Source organism: Haemaphysalis longicornis, unplaced genomic scaffold (assembly GCF_048455015.1).
Source record: "Haemaphysalis longicornis isolate Haplotype H1 unplaced genomic scaffold, Haemaphysalis longicornis Haplotype H1 scaffold_11, whole genome shotgun sequence".
In the NCBI taxonomy this organism is placed as follows: domain Eukaryota; kingdom Metazoa; phylum Arthropoda; class Arachnida; order Ixodida; family Ixodidae; genus Haemaphysalis; species Haemaphysalis longicornis.
This window is the reverse complement of record NW_027526214.1, coordinates 18,853,009-18,865,843: the sequence shown is the minus strand read 5'-3', so window position 1 is coordinate 18,865,843 and position 12,835 is coordinate 18,853,009. Positions and strand designations below refer to the sequence as shown.

The 12,835-nt window shown below is 48.4% G+C and overlaps 1 non-coding gene across 1 annotated transcript; it reads right to left on the bottom strand.

Moving 5' to 3' along the window:
- Positions 1-1,370: 1,370 nt before the first annotated feature.
- Positions 1,371-1,443, bottom strand: Trnat-agu (transfer RNA threonine (anticodon AGU)). The gene has a single exon. It is a non-coding gene; the product is annotated as a tRNA-Thr (tRNA).
- Between the last annotated feature and the right edge of the window lie 11,392 nt (positions 1,444-12,835).

Below are 12,835 nucleotides of genomic sequence, written 5' to 3'. Positions count from 1 at the left end.
TCCCCCTCCAGTTTCTGGGGTATTTAAGTAAAGGCATTTTTTTTCCTGTCCTTGGGGTGGCAGTCAGCACCACTCCGACTTATCTGTGTGAAGGGGACTTTCTTTTTACCCCCCGTGCCCTGCCTCGAGTGTCTACCACATATCGAGAGAGGTCCATTAGGGTTGACTCGAGTGTCTACAACATATCGATAGTGGTCGATTACCGTTGACTCGAGTGTCTACGACATACCGAGATTGGTCGATTAGCGTTATACCCTCTTAAGCTCCCTATTTCAATAAGACTGCCAGAAAAGAGGCCCTCGCTATATGTGTGGCTAATCAGAATAGGAAATGCGGGGCCATTGTAATAAGGCACAAAATAAAGATTGGCAGTCAACAAAACCTCGGAAAGCCAAGAGGAGGATGTGGTAGGTCATTGAAACAAATAAAGAATTTGAAAAAAAGGCGCAAAAATGCCTGCCAGGTGTGCTACGAACCCACAACCTCCAGAATACCGGTCTGGTGCAACGACCACTACGCTACCGGCAGGGCGATTTTTCCCTTCACGTTGTTGGGTATTTATGTTAAGGTATTTTTGTTATCTTTGCCTGGTAGTGGTAGTCAGCACCACTCTGACTACTCGGGCTGAAGGGGACCTTTTTTTATACTCCCGGGGCTTGACTCGACTGTCTACGAGATGTGGAGAGTGGTGGACCAGAGTTAAACTCTCATAACCTCCCTATGGCACCAAGAGTGCCAGAACAGATGCCCTCGCTATGTATGTAGCAAATCCGAATGAAAAATGAGGGGCTCATTGTAAAAAGACACAAACTCAGGGTTGGCAGTCAGAAAAACCTCGAAAAGCAAGGAGGAGGATGTGGTAGGTCATTGAAACACCTAAAAAATTTGGAAAGAAAAAAAGCAAAAAAATGCCCGCCACGTGGGATCAGAACCCACGACCTCCGGAATTCCGGTCTGGTGCGATGACCACTATGCTACCTTCAGGGCAATTTTCCCCTCTACTTTCTGGGGTATTTATAATAAGGTATTTTTGTTTGAAGTGCTTGCGGGTGGTAGTCAGCGCCACGCCTACTTTTCGGGGTGAAAGGAACCTTCCTTTTCAGCCCCGGGCCATAACGCGAGTATCTAAGATATGTCGAGAGTGGTCGACCAGTGTTGAACCCTCATAAGCTCTCTATGGCACCAATACTGCCAGAACCGAGGCCCTCGCTATGTATGTAGCAAATCAGAATGGGAAATGAGGGGCTCGTTGTAATAAGACAGAAAAAAGGGGTTCACTGTAAAAAAAAAAAAACCTCGGAAAGCAATGAGGAGGATTTGGTAGGTCATAGAAACAGATAAAGAATTTGGAAAGAAAGTGCAAAAAAATGCCTGCCAGGTGGGATACGAACCCACGACCTCCAGAATACTGGTCTGGTGCGATGACCACTATGCTACCGGCAAAGTGATTTTCCCCTCTATTTTTTCAGCCATGTAATATAAGGCATTTTTGTTTCATTTGCTTGAGGGTGGTAGTCAGCAGCACTCCAACTTCTCAGGGTGAAAGGGACATTCTTTTTAACCCTGGGGCCGTGACTCGAGTGTCTGTGACCCGTCGAGAGTGGTCACGTGCGCTGAACCAACTTAAGCTCCCTATTGCCCCAAGAGTGCCAGACAGAGGCCCTCGCTATGGATGTAAAAAATCAGAATAGAAAATGAGGGGCTCGTTGTAATACGACAGAAACTAAGGGGTTAACAGTCAAGAAAACCACGTAAAGCAAAGAGGAGGATGTGGTAGGGCATTGAAACCGATAAAGAATGTGGAAAGAAAGAAAGTGCATAAAAAAGATTTCGCCAGGTGGGATCCGAACCCATGAACTCCAGAATAATGGTGTGGTGCGATGAGCACTACGCTAGCGGCTGGGCGTTTCCCCCCCTCCAAATTCTGGGTTATTTATGTCAAGGTGTTTTTGTGTCCTGTGCGCGGGGGTGGTAGTCAGAACCACTCCTACTTCTTTAGGTGAAGGGGACCTCCTTTTTACCCACGGGCCATAGCTCGAGTATCTACGACATGTTGAGAGTGGTCGACCAGTGTTGAACCCTCAAAAGCTCCCTATGGCACCAAGACTGCCAGAACAGAGGCCCTCGCTATGAATGTAGCAAATCAGAATAGAAAATGAGGGGCTCGTTTTATTAAGACAGAAATTAAGGGTTGGCAGTGAAGAAAGCCTCGTAAAGCAAAGAGGAGGATGTGGTAGGGCATTGGAACAGATAAAAAATCTGGAAAGAAAAAAAAGCGCAGAAAAAAGTTCCCGCCAGGTGGTATCCGAACCCATGAACTACAGAATAATGGTGTGGTGCGATGCCCACTAGTCTACCGGCCGGGCGATTATTCCCTCCATGTTCTCGGGCACTCGCGTTAAGTTATTTTTGTTTCCTTTGCTTGGTTGAGTTAGTAAGCGCCACGCCGACTTGTCGGGCTGATGGGGACATTCTTTTATACTCCCGGGTCGTGATTCGACTGTCTACGAACTGTCCAGAGTGGTCGACGGGTGTTCAACTCGCTTAAGCTCTTTATGGCACCAAGACGGCCAGAACAGGAGCCTTCGCTATGTACGTAGCAAATCAAATTAGGAAATCAGGGTGGTCGTTGTAATAAGACAGAAAAGAGTGGTTTGCATTAAAAACTCGGAAAGCAAAGAGGAGGATGTGGTAGGTCATTTCAACAGATAAAGAAGCTGGAAAGAAAGAAAGTGCGGAATAAACGCCCACCGGGTGGGGTCTGAATCCACAACCTCCAGAATTTCGGTGTGGTGCAATGACCACTACGCTACTGGCAACGCGATAATCTCCTCGACTTTCTGGGGTATATTTTATAAGGTATTTTTGTTTCATTCACTTGAGGGTGGTAGTCAGCAGCACTCCGACTTCTCAGGGTGAATGGGACATTCTTATTACCCCAGGCCGTGACTCCAGTGTCTACGACAGGTTCAGAGTGGTCGACCAGCTTTGAACCCTCTTAAGCTCGCAATGGCACCAAGACTGCCAAAACAGAAACCCTCGGTATGTATGTAGAAAATCAAAAAGGAAATTTGGGGGCTAGTTGTAATCAGTCCGAAAATAAGGGTTAGCAGTCAAGAAAACCTTAGAAAGCAAAGTGGAGGATGTGTTAGGGCATTGAAACAGATAAAGAATCTGGAAAGAAAGGGCTGAAAAAATGCCCGCCAGGTTGCATACGAACTTATGAACTCCAGAATACCGGTCTGGTGTGAGGATCACTACGCTTATGGCGGGGCGATATCCCCTTCCACTTTCTGGGATATTTATGTCAAGGTATTTTTGTTTCCTGTTCGTGGGTTGGTAGTTAGTGCCACTTTTTCTTTCCGGGTTCAAGGGGACATTTCGTTATACTCCCGGGCCATGACTGCAGTGTCTACAACATGTCGAGAGTGTTCGACGAGCGTTGAAGTCTCCTAAGCACTAATTGGCACCGATACTGCCATAACAGAGGACCTCGCTATGTATGCAGCAAAACAGAATAGGAAATGAGGGGCTCGTTGTAATGTTACCAAAAATAGGCTTCGACAGTAAAAAAACCTCGGAAAGCAAAGAGGAGGATGTGGTAGGTCATTGAAGCAGATAAAGAATTTGTAAAGAACAAAAGTGCACACAAATGCCCGCTAGGTGGGATCAGAACCCACAACCTCCAGAATTCCGTTCTGGTGCGATGAGCACTACCCTACCGGCTGGGCGATTTTTCCCCTCCAGTTTCTGGGCTATTTATGTTAAGGTGTTTTTGTTTCCAGTGCTTGGAGCTCGCAGTCAGAACCACTCCGACTTCTCGGGGTAGGACCTTCTTTTTACCCCCGGGCACTGACTGGAGTGTCTACGACATGTCGAGAGTGGTCGACCAGCACTGATCCCTGCTTTCTTCCTATGGCACCAAGACTGCCAAATTAGAGGCCCTCCATACGTACGTAGCTAATCAGAATAGGCATTGTGGGGCCCGTTGTAATAGGACAGAAAATAGGAGTTGGGAGTGAAGAAACCTCGGAAAGCAAAAAGGAGGATGTGGTAGGTAATTGAAACAGATAAAGGATTTGGAAAGAAAGGAAGTGCTGAAAAAAAACGCCGTCCAGTTGAATCCAAACCTACGACCTCCTAAATACGGTCTGGTGCGATGACCACAACGCTTCCAACTGGCCGATATTCCGGTCCACTTTCTGGGGTATTTATGTTCAGGTATTTTAGTTTTCTCTGCTTGGGGGTGGTATTCACCGCCACCCCAACTTCTCGGGATAAAGGGGACCTTCTGTTTAACCCTCCGGGCAGTGACTCGAGTGTCTACGACATGTCGAGAATGGGTCGACCAGCGTTGAACCCTCTTAAGCTCCCTATGGCACCGAGACTGCCAGACCAGAGGCCCTCGCTATATATGTAGCAAATCCTAATAGGAAATGAGGGTTGTAATAAGACAGAAAATAAGGGTTGGCAGTCGAGAAAACCTCGGAAAGCAAAAAGGGGGATGTGGTATATCATTGAAATAGATGATGAATTTGGAAACAAAGAATTTGAAGCGAAAGTGCAGACAAAATGCCCGCCAGGTGGGTTACGAACCCGTGACCTCCAGAATACCGGTAAGGTGCGATGACAACCACGCTACCGGCGGTGTGATTTTTCTTAATCACTTTCTGGGGTATTTGCGTTATGTTATTTTTGTTTCCTTTGCATGAAGGTGATAGTCAGCGCCACTCAGAATTGTCGGGGTGAGTGGGACCTTCTTGTTAACCCCCGGGTGTGACTCGAGTGACTACGACATGTCGAGAATGGTTGACCATCCTTGAACCATCTTAATATTTCTGTGGCACCAAGACCGCCGAAACAGACGCCCTCACTATGTATGTAGCATAACAAAATAGAGATTAGGGCTCATTGTATTAAGACAGAAAACAAGGGTTGGCAATCAAGAAAACTTTGGAACGCAGATGGGGATGTGGTAGGTCATTGAAAAAGATAAAGAATTTGGAGAAAAAATGCAGAAAAAACGCCGATCAGGTGGGATACGAACCCACCACCTCCAGATTATCGGCCGGTGCGATGACCACTACGCTACCGTCAGGGCGATTTCCCCTTCCACTTTCTGGGGTATTTGTATCGTGGTATTTTTGGTTTCCTGTGCTTGGGGGTGGTAGTTAGCGCCACTCCGACTTTTCGGGGTGAAGAGGATCTTCTTTTTAACCCCCGGGCCCTGTCTGGAGTGTCCACGACATGTCGAGAGTGGTCGACCAGCTTTGAACCCTGTCAAGCTTCCTATGGCACCAAGACTGCCAGAACAGATGCCCTAGATACGTATGTAGCAAATCAGTATAGGAAAGGAGGGGCTCGTTCTAATAGGACAGAAAATATTGGTTGGCAGTAAAGAAAACGTCGGAAAGCAAAGAGGGAGTAAAGGTACATCATTGAAACAGATGAAGAATTTGGAAAGAAAGAAAGCACAGAAAAAAATCTCACCAGGTGCGATCTGAACCCACGACCTCCAGAATATCGGTCTGTTGCGTGACAACTATGCTACCGGCAGGGTGATTTTTGCTATCCACTTTCTGGGGTATTTCTGTTAAGTCATTTTTGTTTCCTGTGTTTGGGTGTGCTAGTCAGCGCCACTCCGACTTTTTGGCGTGAAAGGGACCTTCTTGTTAACCCCCGGGCCATGACTCCAGTGTCTACGAAATGTCCAGAGTGGACAACCAGTGTTGAACGCTCTTAAGCTCCCTATGGCACCAAGACAGCCACAACAGAGGCCCTTGCTATGTAAATAGCACATCAGAAGAGGAAATGAGGGAGCTCCTTTTAATAGGACAGAAAATGGGGGTTGGCAGTCGAGAAAACGTTGGAAAGCAAAAGAAAATGTGGTAGGTCATTGAAACAGATAAAGAATTTCAAATAAAATAAAGTGCAGAAACAATTTATGCCTTGTTGAATCACAACCCGCGACCTCCAGGATACTGGTCTGGTGCGATGATCGCTACGCTACTGGCGGGGCGATTTCCTCTTCCGCTTTCTCTGGTAGTTATATTAACATTTTTTTGTTTCCTGTGCTAGGGGGTGGTTGTCAGTGCCACTCCGACTTCTCGGGGCAAAGGGGACCTTCTTTTTAACCTCCGGACCGTGCCTGGAGCGTCTATGATATTGTCACGCTCGAAACTGTACAGCGCTAGACTAGTAGCGACCAATCCCCAAGCGGGGTATGCATCAAGGGGTGGAGCAGAAGAGGAAGTGGAGGACGAACAGCACTCGTACTGACCGAAGGATCGGTGGCCGCCTCCTTCAGCGCTCCTATTCCTATTCACGGCTTTAATTAGACACTTTGCACGGTAAAAGTTTGTAGTGGAGGTGCGGGGTAACCGTGGAAGGAAGACGGAGCCACCGGAACTTCGCCGGAGCCGCCGAGTCGCCGGTCTCTCCGCGCTGCGTGTACCCTTGACTGGGGCTACAAAAACAGTCCAAGCCATGCCGCTGGCCAACTGGCAGCCGTACAGGGAGCCACGTACGTTCTCTGGGAACGAAGGGGACGACGTCGACGAATGGCTCGTGCACTACGACCGGGTGAACAAGTTTAACCACTGAGATGCGGCCGCCAAGTGGGCAAACATCGAGGCATTCTTGGCGGGCACCACGCTGACGTGGTTTGAAAATCACGAGGCGAAGCTAACCACTTGGGACCGGCTAGTAGAGGATATTAAGAAGCGCTTTGGTGATTTGTTGGAAAAAAGGAAGCTAGCAGAGTAGACGCTACATCAGCGAGCACAAGTGGTTGGGGAGTCTTGCATGACCTACATCAAAGATGTATTGAAATTGTGCCGGATTGTGAATCCCGCAATGTCCGAGGAAGACCGGGCTGGCCACATTCTTAAGGGTATCGCTGAAGACGTGTATGATTTCCTCATCAGTAAGGAGACCCTGGACACAGTAGACGACGTCATGCGACACTGTCAGGCATTCGCAGCCCTGAAGACCCGTCGCATAGCACCAAAGTTTGGTCGCTTGCAGACGTCACCACTATAGCCAGCGTAGACGACACCCAGTCATGGACTTGTCATCGATGATAAGGCAAATAGTTCGGGAAGAACTACTCCGACATGACGAATCGGTGCATCGCATCAACAACGCTTGCGACTGCTATCCGCCATACGATGCCCTGATGCGACGTGCACCGGTCGGCTACTACGCTCCGCGAGATGACGCTCCCCAACGTTCATGGGCCCCTACAGACTTTCATCCGTCCGTGAACACTGCTAGCTTTGACGATCACAGTGTCCACCCTTCCCGGAACTCTGATAACTGAGACAACCATCGTTACTTATTTGAACCAGCTGAAACGAATACCTGGTCCTCACCACGCCGTGTGTACTCACGCCGTGATGACGAATAATATGGTGAATGTCGACGGGCCTACAGACCTCACACACAGCCCACTACGTTCATGCAGCCTGACAGGATTCGCCGCCAGCAGCCTGCCTACTACTGGTGTGGGATTCCGGGCCACATTGCAAGGTTTTGCCGTCGTCGTCGCGAAGAGCAAGCACAGAATTCCCGGTATACTGCTTCAAGACCTAACCACACAGTCAAAAGTCACTGGTCTCAGCTCCCGCCTTCTGCTAACAATTTTCGGGCCAGTTCGCAGTGCAATGCTTCTCCGGCCACCTCCGATCGCTGTATAACACCACCCGCTGGACGACAGCCCCGATCCCCATCGCCTGGTCGCCGCGCTGCATCACCTTCGCCTGAAAACTAGCCGGCGCGACCGATGGAGGTGAGGTCGCCGGACAGCCTTCGATAGATAAACAACCTCTGCCAGTATGTATGATGACAAACAAAATTCAAGTGCTCGTGGACGGTGTTTCTACAGTGGCTTTAGTTGACACTGGTGCAGCGGTTTCAATTATGAGCAATGCGTGTAAAGATCGCCTGGGACGTAAAGTGATGTTCAAACGGAACAAGAGAACCTCGTTTCGTGGAGTCGCTGGGGTGCCGCTGCACCCTCTTGATGTGTGTACAGTTATTGTTTGTATCGGAGGACGGACGTTAAAAGCAGAATTCGCCATTCTTGCCAAGTCAACCCATAACGTGATTTTGGGAATCGACTTTTTGAGGGATTGCGGTGCCACTGTCGATTGCGCGACGGGCTAACTTTCTGCTAGCCGCGTATGGTTCTCTGCACTCGATGATGAGCCGCATATCAATGAAAATACTGATACTCTGCGTGTTTCTGAGGACACAGTTACACCTGCGCGGTCCCTGGCTATCGTACCAGTGAGTGCTATAAGTGACGCCGGCATATTTGATGCTGTAGTGGAGCCACTCTCCCCGAACTGTGCAAAGAATGACCTTTTGGTGCCCCGTTGTGTTGTATCTGTTGAACCAGCACGTAGCTATGTGTGCGCTCTCAACTGTACTTCGCAGAGCGTGGTGGTACCGCAGGATATGAAACTGGCCGAGTACGAGACGAACGACCACATTTTAGTCGCCGCTTTGTGTGCTGGTGAGGCTGCTCCTGCTGACATTATTTTCCCGAACTCGAAGCTTCTCAGCATGGTAGTAAGTCGCTCTCCTCGGATGAACGAAACGCGTTGGTCGACATCCTTTCTCCACATGCCTCTGTCTTCGACTTCGCTGCAGATGTCTCTTAGGCGGCACTTCCAGCCTCCCGCAATCCTCACACTATAGATACCGGGTCGGCGCACCCCGTTTGAAAGAACCCTTACAGGATCGCACCATCTGAACGAAAGATAATCTCTGAGCAAGTCAGAGAGATGTTACAAAAAGGTGTCACACGTGAGTCGGCCAGCCCATGGGCAGCGCCTGTGATCCTCGTACAAAAGAAAGATGGTACGTGGAGGTTTTGTGTGGACTACCGACGTTTGAACGCCATCACCAAAAAAGACGTCTATCCGCTGCCCAGAATTGATGATGTCATAGATTGCCTGCACTCTGCATCTTATTTTTCGTCAATAGATTTAAAATCCGGCTTGGGCAGATCCCCATGAACCCAAACCACCGAGAAAAAACAGCATTCGTCACTCCGGACGGTCTTTTTGAATTTAACGTGTTGCTATTCGGTCTCTGCTATGCGCCAGCTACATTCGAATGGTTAATGGACACAATTCTGCGCAGCCTGAAATGGGACATATATCTGTGCTACCTCGACGACATAGTAGTCTTCGGACGAAATTTTCACGAGCACAACGCATGACAAGGAGTGGAGCAGAAGAGGAAGTCGAGGACGAACACCACTCGCACTGACCGCAGGATTGGTGGCCGCCTCCTTCGACGCTCTTATTCCTATTCAGAGCTTTATTTAAACCCTTTGTTCCATAACAATATATCGATAGTGGTCCACCAGCGTTAATCCCTGTTATGCTTCCTATTGCACCAAGACTGCCAGAACAGAAGCCCTCGTTACCTTAGTAGCAAATCAGAATAGGAAAGAGGGAGCCTGTTCTAATAACACAGAAAATAGAGTTGGGAGTCAAGAAAACCTCAGACAGCACAGAGGGGGATATGGTAGGTAATTGAAACAGATAAAGAATTTGGTAAAGAGAGAAAGTGCCGAAAAACAGCCCGCCAGGTGGAATCCGAACCTGCGACCTCCAGAATACGGTCTGGTGCAATGACCCCTCCGCTTCCAGCGGGGCGATATTCCCCTGCACCTTCTGGGGTATTGATGTTAGGGTATTTTTGTTTCCTGTGGTTGGGTATGGTAGTCAGCGCCACTACAACTTCTCGGGATGAAGGGGACCTTCTTTTTAACCCTCCGGGCCGTGACACGAGTGTCTACGACATGTCGAGATTGAGTCGACCAGCTTTAAATCCTCTTATGCTTCCTATGGCACCGAGAATGCCAGAGCAGAGGCCCTCGCTGAATTTGTCGCAAATACGAATAGGAAATGAAAAGCTCCTTGTAATAAGACAGAACATAAGAGTTGGCAATTAGGAATACCTCTATTCTGGCAGTCTTGGTGCCATAGGAAGCCTAAGGGGGTTCAACGTTGGTCGACCACTCTCGACATGTCGTTGACGCTCGTGTCACGGCCAGGGGATTTCAAAAAAGGTCCCCTTCATCCCGAATAGTCCGAGTGGTGCTGGCTACCAACCCCAAGTTCAGGAAACAAAATCCCCTGAACCTAAATACCACAGAAAGTGAAGGTTAAATTAGCCACGCCGGTAGCGTTGTGGTCATCGCACCAGGACAGTATTATTGAGGTCGGAGGTTCGGATCCCACGTGGCGGGCATTTTTCTCCACTTTCTTTTTTTCCAAATTCTTTATCTTGACATACTACATACTCCCCATCTCCCCTTTTTTTCCGAAGTTTTCTAGACTGCCAATGTATGTTTGTGTCCTATTTCAACGAACCCCTCATTTGCTATTCTGATTCGCTACGTACATAGCGAGGGCCTATATTCTGGCAGTCTTGATGCCATAGGGAGCCTAAGAGAGTTCAACGTTGGTCGACCATTCTCGAAATGGCGTAGACGCTCGTGTCACGGCCAGGTGAAAAAAAAGAAGGTCCCCTCCACCTCGAGTATTCCGAGTGGTGCTGGCTACCACCCCCAAGTTCAGGAAACAAAAACACCTGAACCTAAATACCTCAGAAAGTGGAGGCTAAATTAGCCCCGCCTGTAGCGTTGTGGTCATCGCACCAGACCAGTATTCTTGAGGTGGGGGTTCGGATCCCACGTGGCGGGCATTTTTCTCAAATTTATTTTTTTTTCAAAATTCTTTATCTTGACCTACTACATCCTCCCCTTTGCTTTCTGAGGTTTTCTTGAGTGCAAATTCTTATTTATGTCTTAATTCGACCCACCCTTTATTTCCTATTCTGATTCGCAACATACATAGCGAGGGCAACTATTCTGGCAGTCTTGGTGCCATAGGCAGCCTAAGAGGGTTCAACGATGGTCGACCACTCTCGACAATTCGTAGACGCTCGTGTCCCAGTCCGGGGGTTAAAAAGAAGGTCCTCTTCACCACGAGTAGTCCGAGTGATGCTGGCTACAACCCCCAAGCGCAGGTAACAAAAACACCTGAATTTAAATACCTCAGAAACTGGAGGCTAAATAGCCCCGCCAGTAGCATTGTGGTCATCGCACCAAACGGCTATCCTGGTGGTCGTGGGTTGGGATCGCAACTGGTGGGCATGTTTCTCCACTTTCTTATTTTCCAAATTCTTGATCTTGACATACTACATCCTCCCCTTTGATTTCCGAGCTTTTCTTGACTGCCATTTCCTATTTCTGTGTAATTTCAACAAGCCCCTTGCGTTCTATTCTGATTCGCTACATACATAGCGAGGGCCTCTATTCTGGCAGTTGGTGCTTTAGGGAGCTTATGAGGGTTCAACCTTCATCGACCACTCTAGACATGTTGTAAACGCTCGAGTCACGCCCAGGGAGTAAAAGAGAAGGTCCCCTTCACAACGAGTAGTCCACGTGGTGCTGGCTACCACCCCCAAGTGCAGGAAACAAAAACACCTGAACATAAATCCCTCAGAAAGTGGAGGCTAAATTAGCCCTGCCGGTAGCATAGTGGTCATCGCACCAGACCGGTATTGTGGAGGTCGTGAGTTCGGTTCCCACCTGGCGGGCATTTTTCTCCACTTTATATTTTCCAAATTCTTTATCTTGACATACTCCATTCTCTCCTTCGCTTTTTGAGGTTTTCTTGACTGCCATTTCTTATTTCTGTCTTTTTTCAACTAGCCCCTTACTTTCTATTCTGATTCGCTCGATACATATCGATTCCCTTTGTTATAGCAGTCTTGGTGCCCTAGGAGCATAAGAGGGTTCAACGTTAGTCGACCACTCTCCACATGTCGTAGACGCTCGAGTCCCGCTCTGGGGGTTAAAAAGAAGACCCCCCTTGACCCCGAGTAGTCCGAGGGGTGCTGGCTACCACCCTTAAGTTCAGGAAACAAAAACATCTGAACACAAATACCTCAGAAAGTTGAGGGTAAATTAGCTGCGCCAGTAGCATTGTGGTCATGGCACCTACCGGTATTCCGGAGGTCGTTGGTTCGGATCCCACCTGGCAGGCATTTTTCTCCACTTTCTTATTTTCCAAATGCTTTATCTTGACCATCTATATCCTCCCCTTTGCTTTCCGAGGTTTTTTTACTGCCATTTCTTTTTTCTGTCTTATTTCAAAGAGCCCCTAGTTTCCTAATCTTATTAGCTGCATACATAGCTAGGGCCTCTAATCTGGCAGTCTTGGTGCCAAAAGGGAGCCTAAGAGGGTTCAACGTTGGTCGACAAATCTCGACATGTCGTAGACGCTCCAGTCCCGGTCCGGGGGTTAAGAAGAAGGTCCTCTTCACCGCAAGTAGTCCGAGTGGTGCAGGCTACCACCCCCAAGAGCAGGAAACAAAAACACCTGAACATAAATACCCCAGAAAGTGGAGGCTAAATTAGCCCCGCCTATAGCCTTGTGGTCATCGCACCAGACCAGTATTCTGGTGGTCGTTGGTTCATATCACACCTGGTGGGCATTTTTCTAAACTTGATTATTTTAGAAATTCTTTATCTTGACCTACTACATCCTTCTTTTTGCTTTTCGAGGTTTTCTTGAGTGTCAATTCTTATTTATGTCTTTTTTCAACCAGCCCGTTATTTCCTATTCTGATACGCTACATACATACCGAGGGCCTCTATTCTGTCAGTCTTGGTGCCATAGGGAGCTGAAGAGGGTTCAACGTTGATCGACCACTCTCGACATGTCGTAGACGCTCGAGTCCCGGTCCGGGGGTTAAAAAGAAGGTACTCTTCACCACGAGTAGTCCACGTGATGCTGGCTACCACCCC